This window comes from Somniosus microcephalus, chromosome 4 (assembly GCF_052327205.1).
Source record: "Somniosus microcephalus isolate GS21.2 chromosome 4, FLI_Smic_1.0, whole genome shotgun sequence".
Taxonomy (NCBI): domain Eukaryota; kingdom Metazoa; phylum Chordata; class Chondrichthyes; order Squaliformes; family Somniosidae; genus Somniosus; species Somniosus microcephalus.
In genome coordinates, this window is record NC_140990.1 from 119,313,717 (window position 1) to 119,336,657 (window position 22,941).

Sequence of the window (22,941 nt, forward strand, 5' to 3'; positions counted from 1 at the left end):
TGGCCATGCCTTCTGTTGCCTCGACCCTAAGCTCTGGAATTCCTTGCCTAAACCTTGCCACCTCGCTGCCTCTCCTTTAAGATGCACCTTGAAACTTACCTCTTTGACCAATCTTTTGGTCATCTGCCCTAATGGTCATCTTTATGTGGCTCGATGTCAATTTTTTTGTCTTATAATCCTCCTGTGCAGCACCTTGGGACGTTTTACTATATTAAAGGCGCTATATAAATACAAGTTGTTGTTGCACTCATCCAGATTCAGTTCCTCTGGAGAGAAGGGGAGAAACAAAATAACAGATGGTGTCATGAATGTTGTTTTTAGACAGTAAGGATGGAGGTAGAGTTTTTAAAATCGAGAATTTACAGTTTAGGAGGGTCAGAAGTGAAAAAAAATGTGTAGAGACAAGCTTTGTCTGTTCAGAATTTCTATCATGTTGTAACCACCATTTGCAGGGTATTATAAGGGGAGGATCTGCAGATGGAAACTCAAACCAAGCATCACTTCAAGATCTGACAGATTCACTGGATTCATCAGGAGCTGAATATCATTGGCATTTGGATATGGAAGGAAAAAACAACAATCACAGCGGGGAGAAACAGCACACATGTTATGTGTGGGTCCACCTTTAACAAATCGTCTAGCCTGTGAGACTCGTACACCCACCTGAATCAACAATGTAAATGTGGGGACAGTGGGAATGGATTCAGTTGCCCGTAGGAGGGGCAAACTCATCGAAACAGTTCACCAGGTGAGTGTGGAAAGAGATTAATGGGGACAATGCATTCACTGCTCTGTATGTGGAAAGGGATTCAATCGATCATCACATTTACTGACACAGCAGTCACACCGGAGAGGGACCGTTTAGATACTTCACGTATGGGAAGGGATTGACTCCGTTGTCTCAACTGTTGATACTCCTGAGTGTCCACATTGAGAACAGTTGCTGCAAATACTCTGATTGTGAGAAAAACTTTCAAAGTTCAAAGCAGCTGATGCACGATCAGCGCATTGATACTGGAGAGAGACTGTTTCAATATCCTGTGTGTGGGAAGAAATTCACCCCACCTGCTGAGACTCCAGTGAGTTCACATGTGACTACAGGGGTTTGGATTCTGTTATTAATCACATCCAGGACTGAACCATGGCACAACGCCCGGATTTATTGATAAAGTTTCCCTCAATGGGATCACAGAAACTCATTCTCCATTCACTAATTGGGGCTTTCAATGACAGCGCTGTTCCCCAGCATGCCCCGCGGGGACTATGTGCCCATTGAACTGGAGGAGAGTAGTTGGAGCATGCGCAGTGTCACTATGATCAGACCCAGGCGAGTGGTAGAAACGGACAGAGAGTGGAGACGTGGTTTTGGCGCCGATTACGAATCAGCGGGGTGCAGGGAGGTAACGCACTCGGCGGGTGAGCTTCATAAACACCTAGCGTAGGCCGCAAGCCCCGATTGAGAACCTTCAGGTTCCCCGTATGCAGCTCCGAGGCTTTTTCCCATATTAGGCCCAGGTTAACGGTGACCATCTTTGTAAAGGAAAGCTGAAGTTTTGTGTGTCGCAATTTTGCTTCAGTGAGCGGTATCGCGCATGCGCGGCCATGTTTGCAAAGTAACCATTGGTGGGCGAGGCTTCAGGGTCCCAGTGAGTGTAGAACTCAACCCAGCCAGAGTCAGCACCTTCAGGGGAGGAGGGAGGGGAACCAGTGAGTGAACTGAACCCAGCCAGAGTCAGTCCCTTCAGGGGAGGAGAGGGAGGGGAACTAGTGAGTGAACTGAACCCAGCCAGAGTCGGCACCTTCAGGGGAGGAGAGGGAGCGGAACCAGTGAGTGTAGAACTGAACCCAGTCAGAATCAGCACCTTCAGGGGAGGAGAGGGGAACCAGTGAGTGAACTGAACCCAGCCAGAGTCGGCACCTTCAGGGGAGAGGGAGGAGAACCAGTGAGTGCAGAACTGAACCCAGCCAGAGTCAGCACCTTCAGGGGAGGAGAGGGAGGTGAACCAGTGAGTGAACTGAACCCAGCCAGCGTCAGCAGCTTCAGGGGAGGAGGGAGGGGAACCAGTGAGTGTAGAACTGAACCCAACCAGAGTCAGCACCTTCAGGGGAGGAGAGGGAGGGGAACCAGCGAGGAAACTGAACACAGCCAGAGCCAGCTCCTTCAGGGGAGGAGAGGGTGGGGAACCACTGAGTGTAGAACTGAACCCAGCCAGGCTCAGCACCTTCAGGGGAGGAGAGGGAGGGGAGCCAGTTAGTGTGGAACTGAACATAGCCAGAGCCAGCACCTTCAGAGGAGGAGTCATAGAGTCTTAATGACACAGAGGAGGTCATTTGGCCCATCGAGTCCGTGCCGGCTTTCTGTACAGTCCATTCAGTCCCATTCCCCCGCTTGAACGTCATAGCCCTGCAAGTTTATTTCCCTCGAGTGCCTATCCAGTCTCCCCTTGTAAACATTGAGTGTCTCCGCTTCCACCACTTCCATCGGCAGCGAATTCCAGGCCCTCGCCACTCCCTGCATAAAAAGGTTTTTCCTCACATCTCCCTTGTATCTCTTGCCCAAAACCTTAAATCTGTGTCCTTCTAGTCCCTGTAGCATCAACTAGTGGGAGCAGCCTTTCCCCGTCTAGCCTATCCAAACCCATCATGATCTTGTACACCTCCATCAAATCACCCTTAACCTACTTTGCTCAAATGAAAACAAATCCAGCTTCTCCAACCTGTCCTTGTAACTAAGATCCTCCAACCCCAGAACCATTCTGGTAAATCTCCTCTACACCCTCTCATGTGCCTTCACATCCTTCCTAAAGTGTGGTGACCAGAACTGGACGCAATACTCCAGTTGTGGCCTAATCAGCGCTTTATAAAGATTCAGCATAACTTCTTTACTTTTGTACTCAATACCTCTATTTATTAAGCCCAACATCCCATATGCTTTGTTAACCACTCTCTCAATATGTCCTGCCACCTTCAGGGACCTATGCACATTAACTCCCAGGTCCCTCTGTCCCTGCACACTCTTTAAAACTGTGCCATTAAGTGTATATTCCTTCTGCCAAAATGCATCACCTCACACTTCTCTGTATTAAATTCCATCTACCACTTGTCTGCCCATTCTGCGAGCCTTTCTATGTCCTGTTGCAGTCGATTGGTATCATCCTCACTTTGCCAGACCCCCCCAGGTCAGAACTGGATGAAAGGTCATCGACCTGAAACGTTTACTCTGCTTCTCTCTTCACAAATGCTGCCTGATCTGCTGAGTGTCTCCAGCATTTTCTGTTTTTATTTCAGATATCCAGCATCTGCAGTATTTTCTTTTGTATTAGTGTAGAACTGAACCTAGCCAGAGTCAGCACCTTCAGGGGAGCAGAGAGAGAGGAGAACCAGAGAGTGTAGAACTGAACCCAGCCAGAGTCAGCGCCATAAAGGGAGGAGAGGGAGGGCAACCAGTGAGTGTAGAACTGAACCCAGGCAGAGTCAGGACCATCAGGGGTGGAGAGAGAGGGGAATCAGTGACTGTATAACTGAACCCAGCCAGAGTCAGCACCTTCTGGGGAGGAGAGGGAGCGGAACCAGTGAGTGTAGAACTGAACCCAGTCAGAATCAGCACCTTCAGGGGAGGAGAGGGGAACCAGTGAGTGAACTGAACCCAGCCAGAGTCGGCACCTTCAGGGGAGAGGGAGGAGAACCAGTGAGTGCAGAACTGAACCCAGCCAGAGTCAGCACCTTCAGGGGAGGAGAGGGAGGTGAACCAGTGAGTGAACTGAACCCAGCCAGCGTCAGCAGCTTCAGGGGAGGAGGGAGGGGAACCAGCGAGGGAACTGAACACAGCCAGAGCCAGCTCCTTCAGGGGAGGAGAGGGTGGGGAACCACTGAGTGTAGAACTGAACCCAGCCAGGCTCAGCACCTTCAGGGGAGGAGAGGGAGGGGAGCCAGTTAGTGTGGAACTGAACATAGCCAGAGCCAGCACCTTCAGAGGAGGAGTCATAGAGTCTTAATGACACAGAGGAGGTCATTTGGCCCATCGAGTCCGTGCCGGCTTTCTGTACAGTCCATTCAGTCCCATTCCCCCGCTTGAACGTCATAGCCCTGCAAGTTTATTTCCCTCGAGTGCCTATCCAGTCTCCCCTTGTAAACATTGAGTGTCTCCGCTTCCACCACTTCCATCGGCAGCGAATTCCAGGCCCTCGCCACTCCCTGCATAAAAAGGTTTTTCCTCACATCTCCCTTGTATCTCTTGCCCAAAACCTTAAATCTGTGTCCTTCTAGTCCCTGTAGCATCAACTAGTGGGAGCAGCCTTTCCCCGTCTAGCCTATCCAAACCCATCATGATCTTGTACACCTCCATCAAATCACCCTTAACCTACTTTGCTCAAATGAAAACAAATCCAGCTTCTCCAACCTGTCCTTGTAACTAAGATCCTCCAACCCCAGAACCATTCTGGTAAATCTCCTCTACACCCTCTCATGTGCCTTCACATCCTTCCTAAAGTGTGGTGACCAGAACTGGACGCAATACTCCAGTTGTGGCCTAATCAGCGCTTTATAAAGATTCAGCATAACTTCTTTACTTTTGTACTCAATACCTCTATTTATTAAGCCCAACATCCCATATGCTTTGTTAACCACTCTCTCAATATGTCCTGCCACCTTCAGGGACCTATGCACATTAACTCCCAGGTCCCTCTGTCCCTGCACACTCTTTAAAACTGTGCCATTAAGTGTATATTCCTTCTGCCAAAATGCATCACCTCACACTTCTCTGTATTAAATTCCATCTACCACTTGTCTGCCCATTCTGCGAGCCTTTCTATGTCCTGTTGCAGTCGATTGGTATCATCCTCACTTTGCCAGACCCCCCCAGGTCAGAACTGGATGAAAGGTCATCGACCTGAAACGTTTACTCTGCTTCTCTCTTCACAAATGCTGCCTGATCTGCTGAGTGTCTCCAGCATTTTCTGTTTTTATTTCAGATATCCAGCATCTGCAGTATTTTCTTTTGTATTAGTGTAGAACTGAACCTAGCCAGAGTCAGCACCTTCAGGGGAGCAGAGAGAGAGGAGAACCAGAGAGTGTAGAACTGAACCCAGCCAGAGTCAGCGCCATAAAGGGAGGAGAGGGAGGGCAACCAGTGAGTGTAGAACTGAACCCAGGCAGAGTCAGGACCATCAGGGGTGGAGAGAGAGGGGAATCAGTGACTGTATAACTGAACCCAGCCAGAGTCAGCACCTTCTGGGGAGGAGAGGAAGGGGATCCAGTGACTGTAGAACTGAGCCCAGCCAGAGTCAGCACCTTCAGGGGAGGAACATAAGATAAGAACATAAGAAGTAGGAGCAGGAGTAGGCCATACTGCCCCTCGGGCCTGCTCCGCCATTCAATAGGATCATGGCTGATCCGACCCTAGACTCACGTCGACTTCCCTGCCCGCTCCCCATAACCCTTAATTCCCTTATCAGCTAGGAAACTGTCTATCTCCGTTTTAAATTTATTTAATGTTGCAGCTTCCACAGCTCTCTGAGGTAGCAAATTCCATAGATTTACTACCCTCTGAGTGAAGAAGTTTCTCCTCATCTCAGTTTTGAAACGGCAGCCCTTTATTCTAAGATTATGCCCCCTAGTTCTAGTCTCACCCATCAGTGGAAACATCCTCCCGGCATCCACCCGATCAAGCCCCCTCGCAATCTTATATGTTTCGATAAGATCGCCTCTCATTCTTCTGAATTCCTCATAAGTCAACCCCCTCATCTCTGGAATTAGCTGAGTGAACCTTCTCTGAACTGCCTCGAGAGCAAGTATATCTATTCTTAAATATGGAAACCAAAACTGTACGCAGTATCCCAGGTGTGGCCTCACCAGTACCCTGTATAACTGAAGCCAGACTTCCCTGCTTTTATACTCCATCCCCCTTGCAATAAAAGCCAAGATTCCATTGGCCTTCCTGATCACCTGCTGTACCTGCATACTAACCTTCTGTGTTTCATGCACCAGGACCCCCAGATCCCTTTGTACTGCAGCACTTTGCAGTTTCTTTCCATTTAGATAATAACTTGCTCTTTGATTTTTTCTGCCAAAGTGCATAACCTCACACTTTCCAACATTATATTCCATCTGCCAAATTTCTGCCCACTCACTTAGCCTGTCTATGTCCTTTTGTAGGTTTTTTATGTCCTCCTCACTCACTGCTTTCCCTCCCATCTTTGTATCGTCGGCAAACTTGGATACGTTGCACTTGGTCCCCTCCTCCAAATCGTTAATATAGATTGTAAAGAGTTGGGGTCCCAGTACTGACCCCTGCGGAACACCACTAGTTACTGATTGCCAACCCGAGAATGAAACATTTATCCCAACTCTGTTTTCTGTTCGATAGCCAATCTTCCACCCATGCCAGTATATTACCCCCAATCCTGTGATTTTTTATCTTGTGCAGTAATCTTTTGTGTGGCATCTTGTCAAGTGCCTTTTGGAAGTCCAAATACACCACATCCACTGGTTCCCCTTTATCCATCCTGTTTGTTACGTCCTCAAAGAATTCGAGCAAATTTGTCAAGCATGATTTCCCTTTCATAAAACCATGCTGACTCTGTCCGATTAAATTATGCTTATCCAAATGTCCTGTTGCTGCTTCCTTAATAATGGACTCCAACATTTTACCAACCACAGATGTTAGGCTAACTGGTCTATAGTTTCCAGCCTTTTGTCTACCTCCCTTTTTAAATAAGGGCGTTACATTAGCAGTTTTCCAATCTGCTGGGACCTTTCCTGAATCCAGGGAGTTTTGGAAAATTCCCAACAATGCATCTGCAATCCCTACCGCTACTTCTCTCAAGACCCTAGGATGTAAGCCATCAGGTCCAGGGGATTTATCCGCCTTAAGTCCCATTATCTTACCGAGTACCATCTCCTTAGTGATTTTAATCATGTTTAGCTCCTCCCCTCCTATAGCCCCCTGTTTGTCCAGTGTTGGGATATTTTTAATGTCCTCTACTGTAAAGACTGAAACAAAATATTTGTTCAGCGTAATTGCCATCTCCATGTTCCCCACTACTAATTTCTCGGTCTCGTCCTCTAAGGGACCAACATTCACTTTAGCCACCCTTTTTCTTTTTATATAACTGTAGAAACTCTTGCTATCTGTTTTTATATTTTTTGCTAGTTTACTTTCATAATCTATCTTCCCTTTCTTAATTAATCTTTTAGTTATTCTTTGCTGGCTTTTAAATGCTTCCCAATCTTCTATCCTCCCACTAGATTTGGCTACTTTATATGCCCGTGTTTTTAGTCGGATACTATCCTTTATTACTTTACTTAGCCATGGATGGCTGTCTTTTCTTTTACGCCCCTTTTTCCTCAGTGGAATATATTTTTCTGAATGTTGTGAAATATCTCCTTGAATGTACACCACTGCTCCTGTACCATCTTACACCTTAATCTATTTTCCCAGTCCACTTTAGTCAACTCTGCTCTCATACCTTCATAGTCTCCTTTAGTTAAGCTTAGTACGCTGATTTGAGATCCAACCTTCTCACCCTCCAACTGAAATTGGAACTCAACCATGTTATGGTCACTCATTCCAAGGGGAACCTTTACTAGGACATTTTTTATTAATCCTGTCTCATTACACAGGACCAGATCTAAGATTGCCTGCCCCCTGGTTGGTTCAGTAACATACTGCTCAAGGAACCCGTCCCTAATGCACTCTATGAACTCTTCCTCAAGGCTGCCCTGCCCAATTTGATTTGTCCAGTCAGTATGAAAGTTAAAATCTCCCATGATTATATCTGTTCCCTTATTACAAGCCCCAACTATTTCCTGATTTATACTCCGACCAATAGAGTTGCAACTGTTAGGAGGCCTATAGACTACGCCCACTAGTGACTTTTCCCCCTTATTATTCCTTATCTCCACCCAAACTGTTTCACTATCCTGATCCTTTGACCCAATATCATTTCTCACTATTGCAGTGATTCCATCCGTTATTAACATAGCCACCCCACCTCCCTTTCCTTCCTGTCTGTCCTTCCTAATAGTCAAATACCCCTGGATGTTTAGTTCCCAGTCATGGTCACCTCGCAGCCATGTTTCTGGAAAGTCCACCAGATCATACCCATATGTAGTTATTTGTACCGTCAACTCATCTATTTTGTTCCGAATGCGTGCATTCAGATAAAGAACTTTTAAATATGTTTTGTGACAATTTATTCCTGCTTTTACCCCCTTTACTATTTTACCTTTATATATTCTGTCCCTTCCTGACACGCTCTGGTTTTTAATTTCCCCACTGCTACTTTCCTCTATTGCCTTCTCCGCTGACATTTTTATTTTTCGCTCTCTTGAAACCTCCCCCCCGACGAATTAGTTTAAAGCTCTCTCTACAGCCCTAGTTATTCGATTCGCCAGGATTCTAGTCCCAGCACTGGCCAAGTGAAGTTCGTCCCAACGGAACAGCTCTCTCCTGTCCCAGTACTGGTGCCAGTGTCCCAAGAAGCAAAACCCATTTCTCCCACACCAGTCTTTCAGCCACGCATTTAACTCTCTGATTTTATTTACCCTAGCCAAATTTGCTCGTGGCTCAGGTAGTAATCCAGAGATTATTACCCTTGTGGTTCTGCTTTTTAATTTGGCCCCTAGCTGCTCATACTCCCTCAGCAGAACCTCTTTCCTTGTCCTAGATATGTCGTTGGTACCAACATGGACCACGACAACTGGATCCTCCCCCTCCCACTCCAAGTTTCTCTCCAGCCCAGAGGAGATGTCCTTAACCCTGGCACCGGGCAGGCAACACAACCTTCGGGACTCTCGCTCTCGGCTGCAAAGAACCCTATCTATCCCCCTTAAGATACTATCCCCTACCACTACAACATTTCTTTTTCCTCCCCCCACTTGAATGGCCACCCGTTCCACGGTGCTGTGGCCAGGTTGCTCATCCTCCCTGCAGTCCCTGCTCCTGTCCTCACAGGGAGTAAGAGCCTCGAACCTGTTGGACAAGAGCAAGGGCTGCGGCTCCTCCAACACTACCTCCTGGAGCCCCGTACCTGCCTCACTCATAGTCACACCCTCCTGTCCCTGACCACGGACTACATCTGAATTAGTTACTCTAATTGGTGTGACTACTTCCTGGAACACAGAGTCCAGGTAACTCTCCCCCTCCCTGATGTGTCGCAGTGTTTGAAGCTTGGACTCCAGCTCATCAACACGGAGCCGGAATTCCTCGAGCAGCCAACACTTACTGCAAATGTGATCACCATGAGCATCAATGGTGTCCACCAGCTCCCACACATTGCAGCAGTAACACATCACCTGCTCTCCCATTCTATGTAATTAATTAAATTTATCAATATTATTTTTAAATGGCCTCTGCCCTGATTCTAGATGATGCATATCACACCTTAGAAACTATAAACCACAGAGTTTAAGTTTAAAAAGAGAGAAATACTCACCAACCAATCACTTACCTGCTTTCTGGTGACGTCACACTTCGATTATCTTTTACTTCTCTCCTTCCCTCTGAGTTCCGAGTTCGGAGACTGGTACGCCTTACCTGGTCGCTGGAGCCTTTTATAGCCCCGCTGCCGCCGCTGAATTCCTGCCGACGCTCTGAGGCCTTACCTGATTTCTGGAGCCTTTTATAGAGAGGGAGGGAACCAGTGAGTGAACTGAACCCAGCCAGAGTCAGCACCTTCAGGGGAGGAGAGGGAGGGGAACCAGTGAGTGTAGAACTGAACCCAGCCAGAGTCAGCACCTTCAGGGGAGGAGAGGGAGGGGAACCAGTGAGTGTAGAACTGAACCCAGCTAGAGTCAGCACCTTCAGGGGAGGAGAGAGAGTGGAACCAGTGAGTGTAGAACTGAACCCAGCCAGAGTCAGCACCTTCAGGGGAGGAGAGAGAGGGGAACCAGTGAGTGTAGAACTGAACCCAGCCAGAGTCAGCACCTTCAGGGGAGGAGAGGGAGGGGAACCAGTGAGTGTAGAACTGGACCCAGCCAGAGTCAGCACCTTCAGAGGAGGAGTCATAGAGTCTTAATGACACAGAGGAGGTCATTTGGCCCATCGAGTCCGTGCCAGCTCTCTGTACAGCAATCCAGTCAGTCCCATTACCCCGCTCGAACCCCGTAGCCCTGCAAGTTTATTTCCCTCAAATGCCTATCCAGTCTCCCCTTGTAAACATTGAGTGTCTCCGCTTCCACCACTTACGTCGGCAGCGAATTCCAGGCCCTCACCACTCCCTGCATAAAAAGGTTTTTCCTCACATCCCCCCTGTAGCTCTTGCCCAAAACCTTGAATCTGTGGCCCCTAGTCCTTGTAGCATCAACTAGTGGGAACAGCCTTTCCCCGTCTAACCTATCCAAACCCATCATAATGTTGTACACCTCTATCAAATCACCCACAACCTCCTTTGCTCTAATGAAAACAAATCCAGCTGCTGCAACCTGTCCTTGTAACTAAGATCCTCCAACCCTGGAACCATTCTGGTAAATCTCCTCTGCACCCTCTCAAGTGCCTTTACATCCTTCCTAAAGTATGGTGACCAGAACTGGACGCAATACTCCAGTTGTGGCCTAATCAGCGCTTTATAAAGGTTCAGCATAACTTCTCTACTTTTGTACTCAATACCTCTATTTATTAAGCCCAACATCCCATAGGCTTTGTTAACCACTCTCTCAATATGTCCTGCCACCTTCAGGGACCTATGCACATTAACTCCCAGGTCCCTCTGCCCCTGCACACTCTTTAAAACTGTGCCATTAAGTGTATATTGCCTCTCCCTGTTCCTTCTGCCAAAATGCATCACCTCACACTTCTCTGTATTAAATTTCATCTACCACTTGTCTGCCCATTCTGCGAGCCTTTCTATGCCCTGTTGCAGTCGATTGGTATCATCCTCACTTTGCCAGACCCCCCCCAGGTCAGAACTGGATGAAAGGTCATCGATCTGAAACGTTTATGCTGCCTGATCTGCTGATTGTCTGCAGCATTTTCTGTTTATTATTTCAGATTTCCAGCATCTGCAGTATTTTCTTTTTGTATTTGTGTGGAACTGAACCTAGCCAGAGTCAGCACCTTCAGGGGAGGAGAGAGAGGAGAACCAGTGAGCGTAGAACTGAACCCAGCCAGAGTCAGCACCATAAAGGGAGGAGAGGGAGGGGAACCAGTGATTGTAGAACTGAACCCAGGCAGAGACAGCACCTTCAGTGGAGGAGAGGGAGGGGAACCAGTGAGTGAGCTGAACCCAGGCAGAGTCAGCACCTTCAGGGGAGGAGAGGGAGGGGAACCAGTGAGTGAACTGAACCCAGGCGCAGTCAGCACCTTCAGGGATCGAGAGAGAGGGGAACCAGAGAGTGTAGAACTGAACTCAGCCAGAGTCAGCACCCTCAGGGGAGGTCAGGAAGGGGAACCAGTGACTGTAGAACTGAACCCAGCCAGAGTCAGCACCTTCAGGGGAGAAGGAGGGGAACCAGTGAGTGTAGAACTGAACCCAGCCAGAGTCAGCACCTTCAGGGGAGGAGAGGGAGGGAAACCAGTGAGTGCCCATGGTAGGGGAGAAAACTGGGAGCAGAAGACAAGCTGTGTTCAGATGTGCGATAGTTTTGGATTTTAACGCAGGGCAGAGGGACAATGTGCGGGAGGGGGATTTGCAGCATTGGGGGAACAAGAGAGGAAAGAATGTTCCATAGAAACTAGAATTTTCTTCTCTGAATTTCTATCCTGTATTTACAGTCATGAGTGTTGTAAACTCCTTTTACAGGGTATTAGAAGGGGTGGATTTGCAGACGAGAAACACAAACTAACCATCACGTCAAGATCTGACAGTCACTCGATTCATCAGGACCTGAATATCATCGGCCTTTGAATGTGGAAGGAGAAATGTTTCTGTTCTGTCTGTGAGAAAAGATTTCAAACATCAGTGTGACTGGAAAAGCATCGAGACGCACACGCCCGAGTGAGAGTGTTCCAGTGCACTGCCTGTGGAAAGAGCTTTAACAAGTTGCACAGCCTAAAAAAACATCGCTCCATTCACAGCGGGGAGAAACCGTACACGTGTTTTGTGTGTGGACGAGGCTTCAACTGATCGTCCAACCTGGAGAGACACAAGGACACCCGCACCACGGAGAAACGGTGGAAATGTGGGGATTGTGGGAAGGGATTCAATTACCCGTCTGAGCTGGAAATTCATCGGCGCAGCCACACCGGGGAGAGGCCGTACATCTGCTCTGAGTGTGGGAAGGGATTCACTTGTTCATCCAACCTTCTAACTCACCAGCGAGTGCACACTGGGGAGAGACCGTTCACCTGCTCTGAGTGTGGCAAGGGATTCACTTTGTCATCCTGCCTGCTGACACACCAGCGAGTTCACACTGGGGAGAAGCCGTTCACCTGCTCCGTGTGTGGGAAGGGATTCAATAATTCATCCCACCATCTGAGACACCAGCGAGTTCACACTGGGGAGAGGCCGTTCACCTGCTCTGAGTGTGGGAAGGGATTCACTCAGTCATCCAACCTGCTGAAACACCAGCGAGTTCACACTGGGGAGAGGCCGTTCACTTGCTCCGTGTGTGGGAAGGGATTCAATAATTCATCCCACCATCGGAGACACCAGCGAGTTCACACCAGGGAGAAGCCAGTCACCTGCTCTGTCTGTGGGAAGGGATTCACTCTTTCATCCAGCCTGCTGAAACACCAGAGAGTCCACACTGGGGAGAGAACGTTCACCTGCTCCGTGTGTGGAAATGGATTCACTCGGTCATCCCACCTGCTGAGACACCAGCGAGTTCACTCTGGGGAGAGGCCGTTCACCTGCTCTGCCTGTGGGAAGAGATTCACTCAGTCTTCCAACCTTCTGACACACCAGCGAGTTCACTCCGGGGAGAGGCCGTTCACCTGCTCTGTCTGTGGGAAAAGATTCACTCAGTCATCCAACCTTCTGACACACCAGCGAGTTCACTCTGGGGAGAGGCCGTTCACCTGCTCTGTCTGTGGGAAGGGATTCACTTGTTCATCCCACCAGTGACACCAGCGAGTTCACTCTGGGGAGAGGCCGTTCAGCTGCTCTGAGCATGGGAAGGAATTAACTTGTTCATCCCACCTGCTGAGACACCAGCGTGTTCACAAGTGACTGCAGGGGTTGGATTCTGCTGTTTATTGCTGATGTTAATCACATCCCGACTGAATCATGTTCATTCTGACATTTGGAGTTTGTTTCTGCTGATGTTAATAACCCCTGTAACTGGGCTGGAGTTTAATATTTTGATATTTCAAATAACACAGTATGTCGATATTTGATGTCTCCAAGATAAGAGGGGACTAACTGATGTCCTGTTACCGACTGCTCCATTTTTGAGCCTTTTCTCCTTTCGAACTCGAGATTATTTCAATTCGCATACCTTCGGTTACTGTCATGGACAAGTCCCAGCTCCCCATACCTTCCAGAGTGCGTCTCCTACCGTTGGTATCCAGGGAAGGTCTCGGTAACATTCGTGGGATCACCAAACACAAAACCCAGTCTGTTAATCACTTTCAGCTACTGGACTTAGCGTGTGTTCCACAGCATCTCTCTCACCTTCGATGTGTGAATAGAGCATCACGCCTGCAAACCTGCTTTCAATTTGAATTTGAATCCACTCAGCAAGTGTATTTAAAAAAAATACGTGCAAGTAAACAGATCACATCAAATAATTGGCAAAGATTTAGAGTCAACAAGATGAACAAGTGAACACATCATGGCCCAATACCCCAGCTCTATATTCACAGGAGAAAGTCTGTTATCTAACTCCTCGAGTGGACAGAGTAGAGAAAGATCCCGACTCTAAGAACATCTAGATTCTGTTGTAAATATTTTTCAAATCCTGACTGGTCCAATCTGTCGGTTTCCTTTCAATTGAAGTGAATGGAAGATGAGAGGGGTTTTGGCATATGGACTTCGGTTAATTCAGCTTCTGAAAGGTGTTCATGTTTAGTTCATTCGATATCGGGGAAAATGTGGTTGGTATCATTAGAGAGAGAGAGAGATTTCACTGAGCAACAGCTGGTGTTTGCAACCAACTGGCCTTGGATATTTTCATCATAGAATGTTTCGATCAGAAATATGATGTTGGGATAAGAAAAATCTGGAGACTAGTGGTTTGTGCTGCCCCAGGAAAGCCACAGTGTTTTTACCTGCTTCTAACGTTGTTGATGTGTGTTGAAGAAAATGCAGACTTGTGTCTCTGGACTGTGCAGTAGCCAGAGACGACCATATTAGGCAATGCCAGCTCCAGTTTGATAAGAGGTTGATGGCAGAGCAAGAGATCCAGCAGTTTTAAGAATTTATCTCCCGTTATCGGCAGACATCGTATGTTGCAGTTATTGGGTTAAATTATTGGGATCGATTGTTATAGAATTGAATTGTTATAGAATGGAAAAGTAGTGAAGTTATGCTAAACTTGTATCGAACCTTGGTTAGACCACACTTGGAGCACTGCGTACAATTCTGGTCGTCATATTATAAAAAGGATATAGAGGCACTGGAGAGGGTGCAGAGAAGGTTTACAAGGATGATACCAGAAATGAGAGGGTATACTTGTCTGGAAAGGATGGACAGGCTGGGTCTCTTTTCTCTTGGAAAAAAGAAGGCTAAGTGGTGACCTAATAGAGGTCTTTAAAATGATGAAAGGTTTTGATAGAGTAGATACAGAGAGAGTGTTTCCACTTGTGGGGAAGAGCATAACTAGAGGCCATCAATATAAGATAGTCACCAAGAAATCAAATAAGGAATTCAGGAGAAACTTCTTTACCCAGAGAGTGGGGAGAATGTGGAACTCGCTACCACAGGGAGTGGTTGAAGCGAATAATATAGATACATTTAAGGGGAGGCTAGACAAGCATATGAGGGAGAAGGGAATAGAGGGTTATGCTGATAGAGTTAGATGGGGAAAGACGGGAGGAGGCTCGAGTGGAGCATAAACGCCGGCATGGACTGGTTGGGCCGAATGGTGTTTCTGTGCCGTATATCCTGTGTAAACCTATTTTCCAAGACACATTGCTCGAAGGGGAAGATAAATGACTCACATCCAAACGCAATTGTTACTTTTGTCTTCTTTGTAAAATCACAAAGTCTGGGCATAATTTGTTTGTGAAATTAAAATTGATGATATGGACTAGAAGTAATTGAATCAGGAAATGTATTATACAATGATGTGCATTTTGAAATTGTTAATTGAAGTGTTAAACATGAGCTTGAATCTGTCAACTAGATTATGTTGTTAGGATAAAATTTGGTTTAAGGGATATAAAGGGGTCCTCAATATTCGACCGGTATAAAACTATCTGAAAGGTACCATTTAGTCTTGTTAGCTGGGAAACGAAACGCAAAACATCATAGAATACTTGGCTATATTAACCCTTTTTAGACTAACATAAATAAAATTTAGCTGACCAAAGGCATTCTGAAATGTTGCTTGTTATTATAACCTGGAAACTGTTTAGAAAGAGCCTGTTCTTGGAAGAGATAAGAGTACAAAGGCATGATTAAGAAGTAGCAGCAAATAAGGCCTTGAAGAAGTAGTCAGCCAGCTGCATAATTCAATGTGGTTTTGTATCCAGCTAGCCATGTCTCTGCTGGAAAATACTTTCCCATACAGATAACAAAAGTAAGAGATAGCTCATGAATATGAAGCCTCCTACAGTCGACAAGCTTTTTACTGATGTATTCAGGGGGTATGAGAGTTTGAAGGACAGGCTTAATAGTTGATTGATTAGCCATGTAAACCAATGAAGTATCAATATTCCCATGTATACACCCCATTAGTAATAAGTGGGTGTTGTCTAATAAACTGTATAAACTAAGCTGTATTGTCACTTTTCCTCTGAGAACGGTGCCTCCACCTGGGGTTGGCTGAGGTGGTTCTCCCATGTGCACTCGTAATAAACTATTGATCTGGGTAACACCTGAGTCTGTTAGTTCTGTTTTACCATTCAGATTTTCCTCGCTTACAGCTTGGTGTCAGAAGTGGGATACCACCGGACTGCTGATCGATCTTCCGCAACGACATACACGGAGGGGGTGGGTAGCAACATTCACCCTTAACGTGTCCGCGGGGCAGATCGGGGTACCGGTGTTATAAAGAACAGCGAGTTAAGGAGCAACAGGCTTCAGGTGTGGACCAATAGGACGAGTTTTAGGGTACAAACAGACCCGAGGAGTTTAGAAACTCTCGGGTTGGAAAAGTGCTGGGTGGGAAAAGCGCTTTGTGGGAAAAGCCAGGAAAAGCTGCTGAGTCACCGATTTAAAAAAAAAAAGAAGGAAAAAAAAACTTAAAGCTTTACTAACATGGAAGTTATTAACATCTGTGCTGAGGCAAATGAAATACAAGATTTGCTGAGTGAAAGGAACCTTAAAAAATGCTGGAATTTTAGTTTGTGTGAAAGTGTGTTAAAGTGTTAATATTTTCCTGACTATGAATGTTTAAGAATTTAAAATATTCCTTTGTCTGAAAGTATGTCCTTAAAAAAAAAGAAAAATGTCTGTTGTGTGTTTTAGCTCCACCCACTTCTCTGTGTTAAAAAAAAAAGCATTTAACCCCTTTGTCTTGTCTTGGATTTTGGAAGTTTTAAGAATGCAAATAAGATTATGCCCCCAGAATTGGAAAAACTTTGAACTAATTTAAGTTAAGCTGCTGTGTAAAAAAAAAAAACTGAGAAGAACAAAAACAATTTGTTTAACCAAAGATTAAGTTCCAGTCTAAGATTTAACCTTGTAGTTGCGGTTGCTATGGTGAAATCTTCCAAAGCAGTTTGACTTGATTTGTTTAAATGTTGAAAAACTAATTTTTCTCCAGTTATATTCAATGTTTTTACATTATTTTGGAAAGACATCTGAAGAAAGGACAATAAGAAATATGACGTAATTTACTGTTTTCTGCAAGCATGTGCTATTTTGTGTTGTCTGTTCATTGTTGATGCAGAGGATGGGCTTCGGCTTTGAAGTTACAGTTGCCGGTGTGCCTGGAAGAAAATGAATTTGAATGTGAATGTTTGCAGGGCATGAGTGATTGTTTCTTTGTTGAAATGGCTTCCTTCTTTCTTTTCAAAGTGATACTGGTTGGTTGAAAGGGGGATTGGTTTGGATTGATTTGGAGTTGTGAGGTGGGTTAACCTATTGAAGCTAGACTTTCATTGTGGCCACGGGATGTGGATTGGTGTAGTCCGAATTGAATAAGATAACTCCGCTCCGCAAGAACATCCGATAGTGACAGGTCCCTCTACAATATTTGATTGACTACAGTACTGGGAGCCCTGCAGAATGCGGGACTAAAGGTAAACCCTAGAAAGGTACAGGTAGGGAAGGACGAAGAAATCTACCTTGGATACATAATAACACAAGGGAAGAGACAAATGCCCGAAGACAGATGGGAGGGGCACTAGGACCAAGAGGAGCAGCATGCAACCACTGGCTGCATGCTTTGATTTATCACAGTTCCGTACTTACAAGCAGCTAGAGATGGCAGCAGGAAGGGACCGCTTTATCCCAGAATATGTAGAAATGGCCCAGCCTATACAGGATTTGATCAAAGGGAGAAACCATCCCAGGAGCTGGTGGACTGGGGCCCCGACCATGAAACAGCTTTTGTAAAGTTAAACAAGCCCTCGTAAGTGCTCCTGCCCTGGGATTACCAGACCAGAATAGGCCATTCCACATCTATAACTACCACAGTAAGGATCATTACAATGGCAACGGACAGGTTAAAAGGGAAGGTCATCCAGAAGGAAGCCTATCGGCTCAGGTAGCAGACTTGGTGGCTCTCACCGAAGCCCTGAGGTTAGCCGAAGGAAAAAGTGTAAACATATACAGATAGTCGGTATGCCTTTGGGGTGGTGCCTGATTACATGGTAGCCTGGAGTAGGCGAGGATATATGACATCAGGAGGAGGACCCATAAGACACAAGGATATAATCAAGGAATTAGTAGGCGCCCCTCTCCTACCCCAAGAGTGCGCAATAATAAATGAAAGCACACAAGAAGATTACTGACCTACACCAACAGGGCAATGTATGGGCAGACGAGGCAGCCAAGCGGGCAGCTGAGGAAGGGAACCTGACCAATGAAGCCCAAGTGTTCGTGTTTAGTTAAAGTGTGAAAACACAACTGTCTTTTTCGATTGGAAATGTTTTTTTATTTACGTGAAGTGACGCAGTTGCGTAAGGCTGATAATGTTTTGCTCCACCTTCTTAAAGCCTGCAGAGGAGTTAACCCTTTCCACTGACAGCTGCTTAAATTCACCAAGCAACAACTTTAGTATGAAATTTGAAGATATTGGACATTATTAAATTTAAGTTTCTTAATGTTAAGTTAATATTTCCCCACAGTGATAGAAGGAAAATTATGATTTGATTAATGGAAGTTATCTTGTAAACTAATTGTATGATAAGGTGCAACATGAGCTTGTACTGGTAGTGCTAGATTTGACAGATACGGCCTTACCTACGTGGTGTTCTAAGAAAACTCAACAATTATATTACACCCTCTAACTCAAGTGTTAAAACAAGGCGCGACATGGAATGGAGGTGGGCACAGTAAAAGCGATAAACAAATATGGAGACGTAAAAGGTCTGTGATAAATGACGCAGCAACTGCCTTTAATATGGGTACCTCAGTTGTTAATACTATTGATTTGGCGACACTGGATCAAAAGGTTAGAGACCTAGGGTCTCGCATTAAAGCTGTATTACAAAAAACAAATGAAAATACAGATAAAGAATTATCTGAGGATCAAATGCTGACCATACATCTGCAAAAGATAGTTACAGTGCTAGAAACACACGCCCAAACCATTAATAAATTAATAAAGGAAGAATACAATGCATCTCAGCAGGTGGCTGCTAATGACATATGTAGCACATATGGTAACTGGATTGTGGAAGAAACCCGAGAAAACCTGGCCCAGATACAGGCAGGGGAAGTACCCTTATGGATAACAAATCAACAATTACGGGTGAACCTGACTGGTGGGCACAAGGGGGACGGTACCTCTAAACGGGCAGTAGCAGGCAGGAGCTTGACGGATTGCCAGTTGAGAGCAATGGTTCGGGTGAACCCCACACAAGTCGAATGTAAACCTGACGGGGGAGGGCTCCTAGGGTTGGTATTGGTAATACCGGTGATGGCACCCGAGGCGCGAGGACGAGAGGTGTACCGAATACAGAATATTGGGGTCGTGAAGGACGGAATGCACATATCCCATCACAATATGTTACCATATGCTGTAAAGATTAAAGGGAATTTGGCTGGAACAAAATTGGAGGGATGTGTTACTAGGCACGCTATCACTGTATGTCCACATAGTATTGGACACAGCCCAGAGGCACAGTGTGGGTTTAACAATACTGGTACCAATCAGGATATTAATTGTACCATGGAGGCCCTAGAGGCGGTTTTAAAACCCACGCAAGTGGCATACGCCGGAAAGGGTGAATATTGCGTTACACCTAATTTGAAAATGTTTAAATATGCCAATCCAACTTGTGATATTCCAAGTTCAGAGTTCTGCTTCACTCCTGAAATCCTGGTACGGATTGAACACGAGGAATTGGTGGAGATACACTAGCATAACCTCACCACCTTACAAGTTTGTGAAGATATCAAGAAAGACTTAAGGGACTATCAGAACACATTTGGGTATCCGATACCCCTGTTGCCTGAACACTTGGAAGTATTGCGAATGGAGATACGCCTCTCCCAGAAGGTTTGTTATAACCTACAACAGAACAATAAAAACATTAAGCGTGACATTGACTGAATTAAAGTCACCACTTGGTGGGATGACCTTTGGAGTTGGGGACTGAATGTACAGATCCATCCTTGGATTAGATTAATTTTGCATGTATTAGTAGTAGTGCAGTTTGTTGTAATGTGCTACTTGATTTTTATGGCCTGTAATGAATGTCGTAGGCAGAGGATGAAAAGGTTGGCTAAGGCAGTAAAGCAGAGACTGGGTGAGAATGTTCCCAGTGCCTCTTTGACTTCAACAAAGGACATGTCTGAGTGGTACCGGGAGTAGTATATACTGGGGTAAGGTGCATATAAAAGGGGAGACAATCATAGATTGATAGGACTTTCTGGTGTTCTGCCTCTCTTCCATCTGGACTGGTGGCCACCACGAAGGGAACCTGGTTAAGATGAGGTACAGCATCCTGCATATAGGTGACGGATAAAGTTTGGCTACCTTGGGCTTAGCCAAGGGCCAAAAGGGGGGATTGTTAGGTTAAAATTTGGTTTAAGGGATATAAAGGGGTCCTCAATATTCGACCGGTATAAAACTGTCTGAAAGGTACCATTTAGTCTTGTTAGCTGGAAAACAAAATGCAAAGCACCATGGGATACTTGGCTATATTAACTATTTTTAGACTAACATAAATAAAAATTAGCTGACATTCTGAAGTGTTGCTTGTAATTACAACTTGGTAAATGTTTAGAAAGAGCCTGTTCTTGGAAGAGATAAGAGTACAAAGGCACGATTAAGAAGCAGCAGCAAATAAGGCCTTGAAGAAGTATTCAGCCAGCTGCATAATTCAATGTGGTTTTGTATCCAGCTAGCCATGTCTCCACTGGAAAATACTTTCCCATACCGATAACAAGAGTAAGAGATAGCTCATGAATATGAAGCCTCCTACAGTCGACAAGCTTTTTACTGACATATTCAGGGGGTACTTGAGTTCGAAGGACAGGCTTAGTAGTTGATTGATTAACCATGTAAACCAATGAAGTATCAATATTCACATGTATACTCCCCATTAGTAATAAGTGGGTGTTGTCTAATAAACTGATCACCTTCAAGAACCACATCGAGAAGACAAAGGCAAAAGTGATAGTATGAAACAACATCCTGAATAAGCTCACTAACACAAGATGGGGAACAAGCCCGAAAACATTGCGAACCAGTGCACTTGCTCTTTGCTATTCCACTGCCGAATACGCCTGCCCTGCATGGGAAAGGTCTACTCATGCCAAGAAGATGGATGCCGTTCTGAATGCAAGCTGCCGATTTATCACAGGTTGCTTAAAACCAACCAGCACCAACAGCCTATATATCCTGGCGGGTATCGCTCCCCCTGATATAATAAGAACGGTAGCCAGCAAGAAAGAACGACTCCGTCAAACATCAGATGAGAGACATCCTCTGCATTGTCATACACCTACACCCAGCCGCCTAAAGTCAAGAAAGAGCTTTATGAACAGTGTTGTTCCATTACAATCAACCTCATCTGAAGCCTGCATCGCCTTGTGGAAAGACCGGCTCGCCAGTCTTGAACAACCCCCAGCGATGGAAATTTTACTTGATGAAAGCCTTCCCCCAGGAGCTAATTGCAACTGGGCAAACTGGAAGTGCTTTAACAGACTTAGGACCGGTGTAGGTTGCTCAAAGGTGTCACTAAGCAAATGGGGATATTCAACCAGCCCGACAACTTGTGAATGTGGAACTGAGGCACAGACTATGCAACATCTCCTGCAATGCCCATCGTTAGAGGAACCCTGCACTGTTGAAGATCTTGCCGAATTCAACAACGAGGTGCAAAAATGTGTCCAGTTCCGGCTGGGCTATGTATAGACTGTCCGTGGACACAATAAGAACTGTATAAACTAAGCTGTATTGTCACTTTTCCTCTGAGAACGGTGCCTCCAGCTGGGGTTGGCTGAGGTGGTTCTCCCGTGTGCACTCGTAATAAACTATTGATCTGGGTAACACCTGAGTCTGTTAGTTCTGTTTTACCACCCAGATTTTCCTCGCTTGCAGCTGTAGAGGCAGGAACCCTCACAGCATTCAAGAAGCATTTAGATGAGCACTTGAAACGCCATAGCATACAAGGCTACAGTCAAAGTGCTGGAAAATGGGATTAGTATAGACAGGGCTTGATGGCCAGTGCAGACACGATGGGCTGAAGGGCCACTTTCTGTGCTGTATAACTCTATGCCTCTATGAATATGACCCATCCACCCTATCAATTCCTTTAATCACCTTTAGTATCTTAATTAGATAACCCCTTAATATTCTATACTAAAGGGAATATAAGACTAGTCTATGCAACCTGTCCTCATAATATAACCCTTTTAGCCCAAGTACCATTCTGTTGAATCTGCGCTGCTCCCCCTCCAAGGCCACTTATCCTCTCTTAAGGTTCAGTGCCCAGAGCTGACTGCAGTGCCGCAGATGCAGCCTGACCAGGGCTCTGTACAGCTGGAACAGAACTACCACCCCTTTCAATTATAGCCCCTTTGATAAAAAGGGGACTATTCCATTAACCTTTAAATTATTTTTTGTACCTGACTATGAGCTTTCTGAACTTGGACACCTAAGTCTCTCTGTTCGTCCACAGTTCCTAATTTCTATTTGATAAAATACTCTGATCTATCTTTCTGAAGGCCAAAGTGGATGACCTCACACTTCCCCACATTGAACTCCAGCTGACACAGTTTTTCCCATTCACCTTATTTCTCCATGTCCCTTTGCAACTTTCTGCTCCCAACTACACTAGTTACTGTGCCACCTAACTTTGTGTCTTCAACAACCTTGTATATACGGCTCTCTATCCTTTCATCCAAGTCATTTATGAGTAGATTGCAAAGCCCCTGTACTGATCTCTTGGGGCACCACTAGCCACATCCTGCCAACCTGTCAACATACGCATTAACACTACTGTCTGTCTCCTACCTCCGAACCAATTCCCTACCCATGTCAATAGGTTGCCTCCAATTCCATTCACTCTCATTTTTGTTAATAGTCTCTTATGTGGAATCTGATCCAATGCCTTCTGGAAGCCCACATAAATAATATCCTTAGACACTCTATAATCTACTATGTTAGTTCCAGCTTAATAAAAGTCAACTTGGTTTGTTCAAAATGCCTTGCCCGGTACAAATCCACAGTGGCTCTCTCTGACCAGTTCATATCTGTCTCGGTGCCCAATCACTCTGTCCC

The 22,941-nt window shown here is 45.7% G+C and overlaps 1 pseudogene across 1 annotated transcript; it reads left to right on the plus strand.

The window, feature by feature from the left end:
• The first annotated feature begins 1,317 nt into the window (after positions 1-1,317).
• On the plus strand, positions 1,318-21,699 carry LOC147119709 (uncharacterized; annotated as a pseudogene). Its single transcript, XR_015078065.1, has 2 exons — positions 1,318-1,416; positions 11,739-21,699. The product of XR_015078065.1 is annotated as an uncharacterized LOC147119709 (transcript).
• The last annotated feature ends 1,242 nt before the right edge of the window (positions 21,700-22,941 follow it).